This window comes from Balaenoptera physalus (genome assembly GCF_965194825.1).
Source record: "Balaenoptera physalus genome assembly, chromosome: 15".
Classification (NCBI taxonomy): domain Eukaryota; kingdom Metazoa; phylum Chordata; class Mammalia; order Artiodactyla; family Balaenopteridae; genus Balaenoptera; species Balaenoptera physalus.
Genome location: NC_138894.1, coordinates 40782695 through 40796627, shown reverse-complemented (window position 1 = coordinate 40796627; position 13933 = coordinate 40782695).

The following is a 13933-nucleotide window of genomic DNA, read 5'->3' as shown; positions in this document are numbered from 1 at the left end:
TTATCATTATTAAGCACTGATATTTCCCACTGTGGTCTCTTCTCATCTGTTTGTGGTCAAAGATGGCCTCCATTCCCCTGGTGGGTATTACTGCCAGTCTTTTATCTCAGGGAAGTGGAGACAGAAACGTGGAGAGAAGCAGCAGCTTGTCCAAAGGGCCCACAGTCTGCAGAAGTTACTGGACCAGTAGAGCCTTAAATGTGGCGATCAGCCAGATGGCCACGCCGGCCCTTCAACCATCCCACCCAGCAAATAAATACAAATCAGGTTCACACTCACTCATCTTCCTGAGCTACTCTAGCCGTGAGCGCAAGCCCCAATTCTTGCAGGTGTCTGTACTGCAGAAATGGTTGACAGGCTGACGCAGGGTATATTTGGGGAGGAAAATAAGAGCAAAGACTTAATTAAAGGATATTCTGAAGAAGGCAAAAGAAATTACCCAACCTATCTGCAAACCACACATGGGAAATGAATGGGTTCTTTAGTGTTTGGGACATTTTAGTGTTATAAAAATGTAGACTATAGAGCTATTATATCAAGTAATTTATGGGATGAATATTGTAATTCATTGAATGTCACGACTTATCTTTTATTCATATAGTTACTATTCCATTACCAGCGAGGGAGGTTTGTCAAAGGTTAATTATTTTAAATTGCTCCGGCAAATTTATTTTGATTTGTACAATTTTTTTTGAATAATCATAAGTCTATATATTCATACATCTTTATGAGGCTTCTTTTTAAAAAATAATGTTCTTTGATGAGGCTGTTAAAGTTAGATAAATGCTTTAGTGATGTCTTTAAAATATATTCCCTTTAACTCTGGATGTAGATCTACAAAGAATTATTATATTATTATTATTATTGATACTACCAGCCTTTGTTAGAACTTTCTACTTTTCCAAGAAAAATTCCAATAAAAAATGGCCAGGAAATTGAACTTAGACTTTCTCAAGGGGTTGGTCATGGTTCCTAGTACCTTTTAGCTCGGGGTCATTATTTGGAATGCCCTTCTGAATGGTGGATCAGGAAAGCTGTTGACATCTGTACTCTGTTGTGTACCCAACTCTGTTTCACGTGAGGCTGCCCCGTGGCCAGGGGTACACCTCCTCAGGCATGAAAACTGGTCCTTGTGGAACAAAAAATGATAGAAGGTAGGTATAAAATATCTTCCAAGTTGGAAAAATTATCTGGAATTATTAAACCTAAATCAGAAAGGAAACCAGAAGCCAAAAGAGGAATTAGGAAGGCTACAATGCATACAATATATACAATATATGCTTTAACCCAGTTCCATCTCCTTCAAAACTTATTGCCTCTCTCAGGAAGCCTTTCTGATTATGCTTATTTTCTTTATTTTTCTCAGATGCTTATTATCAAGTCTATATTTCATCAATATGGTCTTGTTACGTAGCTTTTTAATTATTCATAAATCATTTGAGAGTTAGAGAGATACAGTGGGAAAATGTTCAATTTGGAGGCAGGAGACCTAGGCTCGCATTTACGCTCTGCAGTATATGGTCTGTGTGGGTTTAGGTGGGTTGGCCTATTTCTCTGAGACTCAGTTTCTTTTATGTCAAAGAAGAATAGGAAAACCTACCTATGTGCTGGGTGGAGTTGGCAATATGTCACCTAATAACTGCACCCTACTTCAGGTTTATAAAATCTTGCATATATATCTTATTTAATCCCCAAACAGCAGTATAGATGAACACTATTACCAATCCTCTTCTATGAGAATTACACAAAAATACTGTTTTTAACACCATAAGTTATTATTATTTTCAATCTGTAGATTTTATATCATCAATTTAATATTAACAGCCCTAGGATCCAGCCCATATCTATCTTTTATTTCTTTTTTATTTTATTCTTCCCTCATATTCATTTCTTTTAAGTGACTTGATGAATAGATTCAGAAGATATATTTTTCCAGTACAGATAACAAAGTGCTTTGCAAAATAAATGCTTAGTAAGGTTGTGTCTGTATCTTGCCAGAGTAACTGATGAATTTCACTTGATGTCAAGAAGAAAATAACCATCTACCATTTGATCAATATTTTTACTTTGTAAACATTTGTACTGATCTTGTGCATATGGTAAAATGTTCTTGGAGAGCATAGCAGTTCCGGAAGCACGGAAATAGAATATACATCTGCTCTATAATACTGCTGCTAAAACAAAAGCCTCAGTACATGATTCTGGAAAGCATAAACGGTAGCTCAGGTACAGAGACTGCAAGGTATTTCGCAATTACTTACCTTACTAGAAGGCAAACTCCATCCAAGAGAGGCCCTTGTCTGTCTTATTCACACTCAGTATTTTGGGTGCCTGGTTTGTAGTTGGTGCACAATAAATATTAGCTAAGCATAAAGTCTCTCATTACAAATCAGACCCTTAGAAGACTATGAAATTTTGCAGTTAAAGAACTTGGAATTTTGAAACGGATTCAGAAAAGAGAAACATTGTTGGAGATGAGACTCATGAAAGTTAAAGAATCTTTAAAAATGATACAAATGAACATATTTACAAAACAGAAATAGACTCACAGACATAGAAAACAAACTTATGGTTACCAAAGGGGAAAGGTGGTGGAGGGAGGGATAAATCAGGAGTTTCAATTAGCAGATACACACTACTATATATAGAATAGATAATCAACCTACTGCATAGCACAGGGAACTATGTACACTTGTAATAATCTGTAATGGAAAAGAATCTGAAAAATACATGTATGTATAACTAAATCACTTTGCTGTACAGCTGAAACTAACACAACATTGTAAATCAACTATGCTTCAATTAAAAACAGAATTTACTACTCAAAAAGAAAGAAAAGGGGAGATTTTGAGCATCATATAAGGTATCTATAATGGAACAGAATATGTTGGCAAGGGGTTTCCAACCTCTGCTGTGAATAGAAGCAGGGGAAATATGTTCATCTGTGGTACAAAAGATGTGCGTTAGTAAAAGTAAATAAATATGCAGATACATACATGTGAACACACATAAAATAAATCCTCATTGAGAAGTGGTAGAAAGTGAATAGGAAAATTACAGCATTAGCTCACCATTGCTGAGTTTTGCTATGTGTCAGGACCATATGCTGTGTGCCTAAGTACTGGACTTACATTGTCTCATTAAACAAGTTCTCTGTGGTCAATGTTATCATAGATGAGGAAACAGAGTCTAGGAGTACTTCAATGACTTGTCCAAAGTCACATGCTAGTTGTCAGAAGAGCCTAGAATTAATGCACATCTGGGCCTTTTGGATCGAAGTGGTCATTTGAGACACCCACCACATTCAACCTCAACATTGACCAGCTCTACAGTTTTTCCTCCATGGAGCCTAGAGGATCCTACAACTGGCCTCCATGTTTACTTAATAGACTTCATGAGAGTGAAAGCTGATTGATGGCTGTGATCATGCAAAACCTATACTAATGCTGCTACAGAGTTATTTGTTTAAAAAAGATATAATACCTATGCCAATATTTTACTCTTACTAAATCTTCCTTACCCAGATTTCACAGTAAAATTACATCCCAGTAGGTTAGAATCACTGAATCCAGCAAACAGAGAGATTTCACTCTCAAAACAGAATCTGTGGCCCTAAACAATTTTATTTTCCTGTCATATAGCTATACAACAATAAGAGGGTCTTTTCAAGGAATTATTCTGGACTGTTGTGTAAACTCAATCAATTAGGTACATAGTCATCAAACATCCGCTTACTTTTGAATTATCAAACCTATTGTCTCAGGTAGAATTTATGGGTGAGGAGATACTGGGCCATGGTATGAGCAGTACTGGCAGCAATTTTGTGACTGCAACTGCCCAAGGTATTGCTGGAAATCATCAAGACGGCGGAGTGAAAAGCAGGCCCCAGAGAATGTCATGGCGACACTGAGCCCACCTGCTTCCCAGTTCTATCAAGCACCACCAGAGAAAAGTGTTCTGCATCCAGTGTCTTATACCAGAACAATCTGATTCCTGTGGATTGGGATATTTCTATTTTTAATTCTCCTTAACAAAGGCCTCTAAGTCCAGAAGCTTCCCGACAGGACTGTGAAACGCTATTCTGATCACCCCTTCATGTTTCCAAGCTGCTCTGGGATAATGTTGGGGAGGGAAGGCCCCCAGGGGAACAGCTGATTGGATTCTGGCAGGAAGGACCAAACATCTGCTTCAAACAAAAGACATCTGCATATTTCACATTTATTTTTCATAATTTACAGATGCGACCTGCCAAAATTCAGCAAGGGAGAATCCACTAGCACGTAATTAGCTTAAAGTTTGCTTGCTTTAGAAGTGTGAGCATGAAGCCCAGGAGCTCACCTGGGAGGACAAGGAACAGTGGAACTGCAATTTGATTTCTGGAAATTCAGTTTTAGACCTCCTATGCCAGGGCAGAAGACCCAGTCCTGCTAGGCTTGGAAGGGAGAAGTAAATGTGCCAGAGGTGATGCTAGGATGTTCTTTTGTCCTCACGTCAAATAAAAAGCGTTCCCACCAAAGGGGTGGCTTAAGGTGCTATCATTTATTAAATAAGATTTGATTAGGCAGAAGGTGTTTGCTTCTACCCCCTAACGCTGCAGGACCCAGGTTAGATATTGGTGCAATGCTCCATGACTTATAACTTAAAATGCATATAGAAAAATACACAAAATAGCATGGTGAGAAATCATGTGCGGGGTGTTACATCATTTTTCAAAGCATCTGAAAGTTGTTACTTACCAAAAAATAGTATGTTTGGAATATGTGATGAAAACATAAAGAGAACAAGATAATGGGTGATAATGATCAGTCTTAATACATCTTGGTGGAAGGGATGCAACAAATGATTTGCCTTCTATGAGCTACATCTTCCCAGTTGAATTTCAAACTTCACAAGGTTATTATTGTGTTAAATAACTAAAAATTGCTTAATAGAGAATAGAAGTGGAAGAAGGATTTTTATGAGAAAGAGAGAGAAAGAAGATTTCTTTTCCTTTCCAGCAAAAGAATTTCAACCCCATGTCAAAAACACTAGTTCTGATACCTGGGGGTATTTCCCCTGATCTTAACTCCAAGGAGAAAGCATACTTAAAGTTAAGTCTGCAAAGTATCAGGTGCTGTTGTTTTAAATATTTAAAACACAGGCCACTGGTGGGAAGAGGGAGTAGTATTTTGGTTTTGCTGACTGTCTATTATCTTCCAGTCTTAGTCATTGTTTTATAGAAGCAGTTGTGTTCCTGATTTAGTTGTAGACACAGTGCTGACCCTATACAAAGCTCTACAATAATAGCATAGCAGTTCCAAAGAATTTAGCATCTTAAGATATGTGTACATTGTAGAGGCAAGGTGTGCAATCCAGGCACAAATTCCTTGGTGACTCCTAGCTAGTTCTAAGGAGTGACTTGGTTGTGGTCATTCCAAATATCACCCAGTGTGTGGTTTTGATATCTGATTTAGCACTTTATGACATGTACATGCCAAACTGGTTTGAAACATGAAATCTCAATTCAAAGAGCAGCTCACTTGAAAACAATGATTTGTAATTGTGCACCCACCTACTGTTCGAGATTTGCTAGTTATTCTTAAATACACATTTTTTTAAAAATTTCATTGTACTTAAATTTCAAACCAGTATGTTATACACATGAATCTTTCCTGTAATTATAAATTCTCTTCTCCCCTTTGCAGTGAGCTCACCACAGAGGGATAGCTTGTTATAAATAAACAGACGCTGGTCTTGATTTGAATTAGATCTAGATTTCAGTCCTGTTTCAACCATCTATAAGCTGGGTGACCTTGGGAAAATTATTTAAACTCACTGGGTCTCAATTATCTCTCCTGTCTACTGGGGTTGGTATTTTTCCTGTACAAGTTAAATGAGGTAGCCTGTGTAATCTGCACCTAAACTGGCACTCTGATTTGCCAAAGATTTGAACTTGCTTGAACTTAGATGTCTTACCTACCATAGAGCTTGTTGAAAGGAAACTGTCATCCCAGAAGAAGAGGGAGTCAGGCAGAAGACAAATTTTGAAAACAAACCTTGAAGTTAATTGAGAGGAATAATGCTAGCATATCGGTGTTTGTCATTCTATGATCTTAAGTGAGAGCTACAAATAACTAAAAGTAAAACTCAAAGGGCTGTTTCTCTAAATTTTCTACAACATGCTGGGGCACAATTTGTACTTTTTGGAGATCTGTTTTCCTCAATTCCAGAGTGGCACTGTGGGGAAGTGTCAGTAGCAGTGGCCTCGCCTGGTGGAAGCAGTGGCTTATGATGAGAGTTGTCAGCGGTACCCGGAAGAAGCAGTGGTATAGGAGAATGGGATGTCCCCAGTGGAGGTAGGGGCCATCCTCGGAGAAAGAGCATTCCCCCAAAAATACCCAGTGGGAGAAGCGGGAACCAGCAAAAGTGCCCAGGAAACACCAACTTGTGCTGCACTGCCCAATATGGTACCGATAGCCATGTGTGGCTATTTAAATCAAAATGAATTAAAATTGAAAATTTAGTTCCTCAGTCTCAGTAACAGATCCCTCATTGTAGACAATTCTGTTGAACAACACTTGACTAGCAGATCACCAGTTTTTTTTCCAAAGCACATGTGAAAGATTTCCTAGAAATCTCCGAAGTACTTGAAGACTGAGGCAGTGGGGGAGGGGAAGGGATGAGGTCCTGAAACAGCGGTTAGCATAAGAGTGGGCAACATAGGAGTTATTCTCCTCAAGATGATCTCTTTTTACCCAAGGCAAAAGGTGGGGAAGTGCAATGTATGTACAAAAAAACACCCAGCACATTGCGTTGAACACAATAGGCTTCAGCAAGTATAAACCCCCTTCTGCTTAAGGTTCTTGTGTTGGTGTTAGTAATTTCTAATATAGCTGTCATTCTGTTGCTAGAATGATCTTCCTACCACCTATATTAGATCATTAACCTCTTCAAAAGCTGCCAAAGACTCTACATCGAATAAAGACCATGGTACAAAGTCCCAAGACTCATATCTTGCCAATGTGAGCACAGACACTGGAGCTGGAAAGCCTGAGTGTGAATCCCAGCTCTGGCACTTGCTGGCTGTGGATCTCACATCATTAGTTAACCTCTCTCTAAGCCTCGGGTTTCTCATCTGTAAAATGAGGATCATATTAGCACGGACTTCATTAAGTTGTTATGAGTGCCTGGCACATCATCAGCCCGAGGAAAGTGTTTGTTAAGTGAATTTTGTATTCTTCAACAATCTGCTCCCTAATCACATTTCAAGTTGGTTTTCCACTATGACCCCTTCCCCTCTCTACATTTCAAATGTGCCATATTCCCCCAACTTGACTTACATACCTTTCCCTCTTTTTATATACATTGAAATCCTATATATACATCCTTCGAAATGCATCTTTCTAGAAGAATTTTTCCTAGAAGATTAGTCCTATGTCAACATGTCCATACCTTATTCAATAACTTTTATTTCATTCCATTCTGCCTTGTTCTTTATAGCTTGGTCTTTACTTGTCTGGACTCACCCTGGACTGTAAATTCCCCCCCCCCAAAATTATTCATGCTTGTCGCCCCCCAAACACATGCCTAAATTAAGTGCTCAATAAACACTCATAAGAGGGTGAGAGGAGGGGAGGGTGGGTGTGCCTTTCAGACCAATTCTATGAAATACCCACTTTGAGTGCTGCATTTTAGAATCTGTGCATAAGTGGCTTTTCAAGTTGTCTAAACACAATATCAGACACAATATCCTTTGGATGATGAGTGCAAAAATTTGTAAATTTGCATTACATGTTCTACTTCATGCCAAATAGCTAGGTTTTTTAGAACATGGCAGCATGAAAGGACAACCACAACCTGAGAGGACTGAAGTCAGTGACACTAGATCCAAACACACAGTACAGCCAGTCTATTTATCTCCTTGATAATTTCCTGTGCAAATTAATTCTGAAGCACCCTCTGGATGCATCCCAAGGACTCCCCACCGAGGAGAGTTAGCCCCAAGCCCAAATGCTCCTCTGTGGATACTGCACTAGCTGGAAAATGACAGACTCAGAGTAGCTCTGCTTGTGGCCAAGTGGACCTGTTTTTGTAATAGGCTGTTGAGTTCTAAGAATTAAAATGAAAATTGACTTTATTTATACAGAAATAATGACATCACATAGGAAAATGATGAAATGCTAGATCATGAACAGATATTTTCTAAACGATCTCCCAAAGTAAATCTTTGACCAGAAAGGATGGTGTGCAATACAACAGTACATCTTGGTTGTGTCCCAGGAAATCATATCACTGAACCAAGGATGAACCAGTGAGATGCACAGAATGGGTATACCTGGACCAACCATACATTGGATATCACACCATATGCACATATCTTGGCCAGGGCTGTTGGGGTCCGTAAGGTGAAATCCCTCCTCAGAGCCCCTCACTATCCTTATATTTATATATAACTCTTAATAAGCAAAAAAGACCTCACCTCTTCTTAGCCTCCAAACTTTCCCGGATAATTTTATTTCTTTGTTAGGAATATAAAATGTAGCTTTACAAGTCTTTAAAAGTCTAAAGAAAATAGCTACTAATGTTATCTTTTTATTGCCCACAATTCATCCTGCTGAAAAAGGCAGTTATGTTCTTAGAGTTGATTATTGCTCAGTCTTAAATTTTCTAATTGTTCTAGATTTTTAACTTATTTTAGACATTTTCACTTTGCCCCCTAGAGTAAATTAAGATGAAAGGTAAATTAAAATAGAGGAATTCAACATAAAAAGAATAAATAAATAAAACACAGATTGCAAAGCAGGAATGAAAACAAGGTCTTCCAACCCAATCTGTTAAAGGAATGCTACAAATGTGAAGTGTTTACTATTTTAAACATTAATCATGTACTCACTCTGTTTATTTAGCTATCAATGTTTTTCCTGTAACTCTGACTTGAAAATGTGTAAGCTGTTTAGAATTAGGGCTCACACCGAAGCCAAATGATATTTTGATTATTTATATTGCATAGTTTGTCTTGAAACTTCAGAGTTGCAGCCTTTTCATTTCAATTCACACCTTTTTAAAAAGTCATTATTATTTTGTATAATGTGACATCTCGAATAACTTTTACTGCCACCCACTACCATACACCCAAGTCACAGCCATTAAAGAGAGGGAGCCTGAGTCCTCCATCAAAGGGCCTATTCAGAAGATCGCAGCCATCTTGCTTTTACCTAGAAACTATGCAACAACCCAAAAACACTGCATTAGAGGACTGCTTAGTAATCAGAATTAGGAGTCCCAAAGAACTGTAAGTTTCTGAAGTTTCTGGCAGTATTTTCTTGAGAGGTATTCATTATTTTAATAAAATTTAACAATTTGGATCTGATAATGAGATATAGCCACAAAAGCTACTTTATACTCATCATGAACAAGAGCTTCTCATAGAATCTCATAAAATTACAACTCCTGTGGAGGACAGATCTGATCACATTAGTTTGATTTATTATTTCTGCCCATTAAGAAGGGTAAGCTGGGACAAAGTGAGAGAGTGGCATGGACATATATACACTACCAAATGTAAAATAGATAGCTAGTGGGAAGCAGCCACATAGCACAGGGAGATCAGCTCGGTGCTTTGTGACCACCTAGAGGGGTGGGATAGGGAGGGCGGGAGGGAGACGCAAGAGGGAGGAGATATGAGGATATATGTATACGTATAGCTGATTCACTTTGTTATAAAGCAGAAACTAACATACCATTGTAAAGCAATTATACTCCAGTAGAGATGTTAAATTAATTAATTAATTATTTATTTTTTTTAAAAAAAGAAAGATAGGAAAGCATAATAGTTTTCTCCTAGAATAAAGTTATGGAAAAATCCTCCCCATTAGAACCCTTAGACAAGGGCATGAACAAGCTCCCCCAAAATATATTTTTTCTTTGAAAATTGTTGTAACTGTCATAAAATTATTCAGGTGTTCTGGAAAACTGTAACATCTTTATTTTCTACAGCTGACCTAAACTTCCTCCACTGCCCCACCCCAGTTCTTCTAATGTGAACAGTTCAACCTCCTGTGACAGCTGTTTCTTCCCACGCTCGTCCCCTTCCCTAACTGGTGTGGGAGCGTAGTGCCTCACGGGGGCTCTCCATCTGGACCTTGGTCTGTTGTCTGCTACAGGGTCTCATTCGGTGCTTGATGGGTGCTGGCTGATTCTAACATATTTCATATTCAATGTTCTAAGGATACCCATCCTCTCACGCTGGCAAGCCAGCTGGTGCCTTGCCTGACACTCTGCCCCATCCTTCTTTAGGAAACTCAGACTAGCAACCTACCAACCTCTGTCCTTCTCTCCACAGTCTCTGAGAACCAGAGGGGCTTCCCTCCTGCTCTATCTCATCATCCTTCCAAGAGTGATATTTGCCTTCCCCTTTTCTCTATGGCTATGATATCAGACTAGCTGTTGAGGGTAGGACATTCTTTACGCGAGGAAATATGAAAGCTTCATCAATTTCCTAGTTTCTAATTTGCATCCCATTAGAGTCAGGTAGAGGGCCCACTTCGGGGATGGCAGGACCTGCACACTTTCAGTTTCTCCTTTTTGTGTCCTTTACAGCCCACCATCCTTCAATGGTAATTCTACCCCTGCCCTCTAGGTGCCCGGTGCCCTCACAAGCTACTCACATCCTTCAAACTAAACATTTCTAACAAACTGGCTCACAGACACTCAATGTCTGATGTGACTTCAGATATCACCTCTCTTAGGGGAATTCCAGAGGACTAACACAAGCCAGATGAATCACCACAAATGGAATTCTGGGCATTAGCGGTTGAAGAAGACCATTAAAGGCAGAAAAGAAGTCTGCCAGATTCCACCGAAATAATACCTTGTAGATGACATGACCTCTCGGGATTTTTCTACTTATATGTTCAACCAGAGACGTACACACATGCACATATGCACACACACACACAAACACACTTCAAATTGAAATATCAAAACATGTCAACAGGAGACTGACAAATATGAAAGAACCTTTAAAACTAATAAATATATTATAAATATATGGTGCTAATGTGTGTCAACGCATTGGACACAGACCTCCTTAAATAAAGAAATAAAGCATCACAGAAAAAAGAATTACATAATGACATAAACTAGCCCAGACGAATCCCAAATAACTCAGTTGGCTCCAGAATCACCCAAAGAGCTTTTAACATAGTGTTTTTACCTAATGACAGAAATGGCCACAGGCATCTTGCTGTGACTAATCATTCACAACAATATGAACTGCCCTGTTTGGTAAAGCATGTAATTTCAGGCAAACCTAAGCACGTTTACAAATGCTGATTCTTGGGTTTTTTTTAAAATTTTGTTTTACATTCATAGGCAATAGGAGTCTGAATTAGTGGTGTTTTTAGTTACTGCAGCAAAATTAATTTCCAGTATTTTTAATACACAATGATTCTTAGAGACTATTTTCTTTTCTTTTATAATGGTTTTTTTTTTTTTTTTTTTTTTTTATCATTTTGCTATTTTCCTGGAACTTCTGGCAAGAGAAAACTGTTTGCAGCATTTGGCGATGTGCCTCACCTTGACTTGGCAGCTCTGTTTATGATAAAATTTTGAAGAATAAATCTGAATTTGCCTGGGTATCTCTTCATGATCTTTGTTTCTGGACCCATCTAAACAAACTTCAGAGATGGTTTCATTACATTTGTTGCTTCCTGGAAGGACCAATTATCTTTTCAAAATTTGGTTTGAAACTTCAGCCAAATCCCTTGTCTCCATCGCTAAAATGTTCACAAGTATCCATGAGAGAATGTGGCAACCATGTTGCTCTGAAGTGCAAAAGCTTCCAGCCTTGGGTGGTGGTTGGCTTTCCTGGGTAGATTTTCACCTTTAGGAAGGATCACTACCACATTGCTACTCAACTTTCCTTTCTTTATAGCCCAAAGTGTACGTGTTCATTATGGCACTAACGTTGCAGGAGGTTACCGCATATCAGGGATGCCTAAGGGCATGGCCAGGTTTGTAGTGCATCTGCCCCCATGCTTTCAAGGCAATAGAGCATCTACACTTCACTTAAGTCTCTGGTTGAAAAAATAATGGCAATGTAGGAACCTACCTCCCACCATGAAAAGCAGCATCTCCTCCCAAGGAAATGTGATTGTCTACTACTGCAGAAATCATTTATTATTTCCTGAGTTCAATTTGGGTAGTCGCTCAACAGCCAATACTTTAAAATTAAGTTTGTATATTATAATAATAGTTACTCCATTTGGGGTGCCTATTATCTGCTTGATTCTACTGTTTTGTCTTTTAGTTAAATTATGTCCAAACTTCAATCATCCTCAGTTTTTGAGGAAACGTAAGCTCAGAGAAGGAATTTGTCCAAGTTCACGCAGTCAGTAATGGAGCAGAGTGGGATTACAAACCCAATAATTCTGAGTCTCTGCCTGGTGTTGGATTTTATACTTAACAATTTGGGGTACCACTCTCTATGCTTTCAGCACGTCCTTTACCTCAGCCACAGTGGTGACAGCCAGTCTTACACAGGGATAAAATGCAGGGTCTCCCTCAGCTGTGTGGCATATGCCCTAGAGGTCCTCTGACACTGTGACACTAGGTTGACACACATGCAAGTATCCTCTATGGGCCTTGGAAGTGTCAGAAATGGCTACAGCCTTTCCCCTTTCATTCTTTGGGACAATTCTGGAACGTGTCTGCACAGCTCCTTGGATTGTGCCAGCAGGATCAAACTTGTTAACTACACTGGTGGCTTGCTCAATAATGCACCCTTGAATTATTTTACCCTCCCAGTCCCATTTCTTGTTCCTTGGAACCACTTCCAAAAACAAAAGTCTGTCTCAGGCTCTATTCTCCAGAGGAAACCCAGGGTAAAACAAGAACATTTTGGCACACTCTAAAAGTACCAGCAAGATATATCAAATAGGGGAATAATTTGCTTTTATCTGGGAAAACTCTTTAATGGGCTCTTTTGGTTTTCAAAGGCAAGGCTTAAGCCTAGTCTAGAAGTAAAGCCATCAGCAATGGGTCATAGCAAACAGTGTAAAGGGAAAGTAGTCCAGGCTGTGGGGAGGAGCTAAGTGTATAGACAAGAAAAGAGAGAAAAGGGGAAAGGAGATTCTGGCACGGTGAGGGCATGAGTCCCAGATACGGGACAGAAGACCTAGGTCTAAGCAGAGAACTGGCCAACAGGGGATCATCTGTGATGGAGCGTGATACGGACCAGCAGTGTTTGTTCCAGAGCTGCCTGTGTTGTGTGGCTCTTGTGATTTCCCCAAATCGTCAGCAAAGTTGCTTAACCGTGGCAACCTAATGTGACTCTTATGCAGTATGGGCACTAGATATAGAGGCTATGTCTACACTCAGGGAGGAGAGAGGAAGGACAAAGGCCATGGCCACAACTGGCGCTGTCTGGGGAGCCAGTGGCAACAACAGAGCAGTTTGGGGGTAGCAGCCCAAGACGGGGAGTGACAGACGATGAATGGGACATCTAAGCACCTACCAAGAATTAGCAAAGTAATTCAGGGGCAGGGTTTCCTACAGTTACATGGAAAATAAGTTTGAGTTATTTTATTTAGTTATTTAAGATAAAAACAGAACTTGGGAATATTTGGGCAACCTACACAAATATGGAGTTAAAGAAATATGTAGAAAGCATGTCGTTCATACGTTTCATAGAAAACCCTGAATATTCATTTGTTCCTTGAAGATTATATGCCAGGTACTGATCTAGACACAGTGGGGGAGGAAGGGGGGGTAGGTAGTGAACAAAATTTAAAAAAATAATTATATTCTACTGGAGTGGGATAGAAAAAAATAGTAAAAATATAGTCTTTTGGACAATAATAAGTTCTATAAAGAAAATTTTAAAAGAAGGGGGAATAGAAATGTTTGGAAAGGAGAGCAATAGGAAATTTTGGCACTATTTTTATGTTTCTTG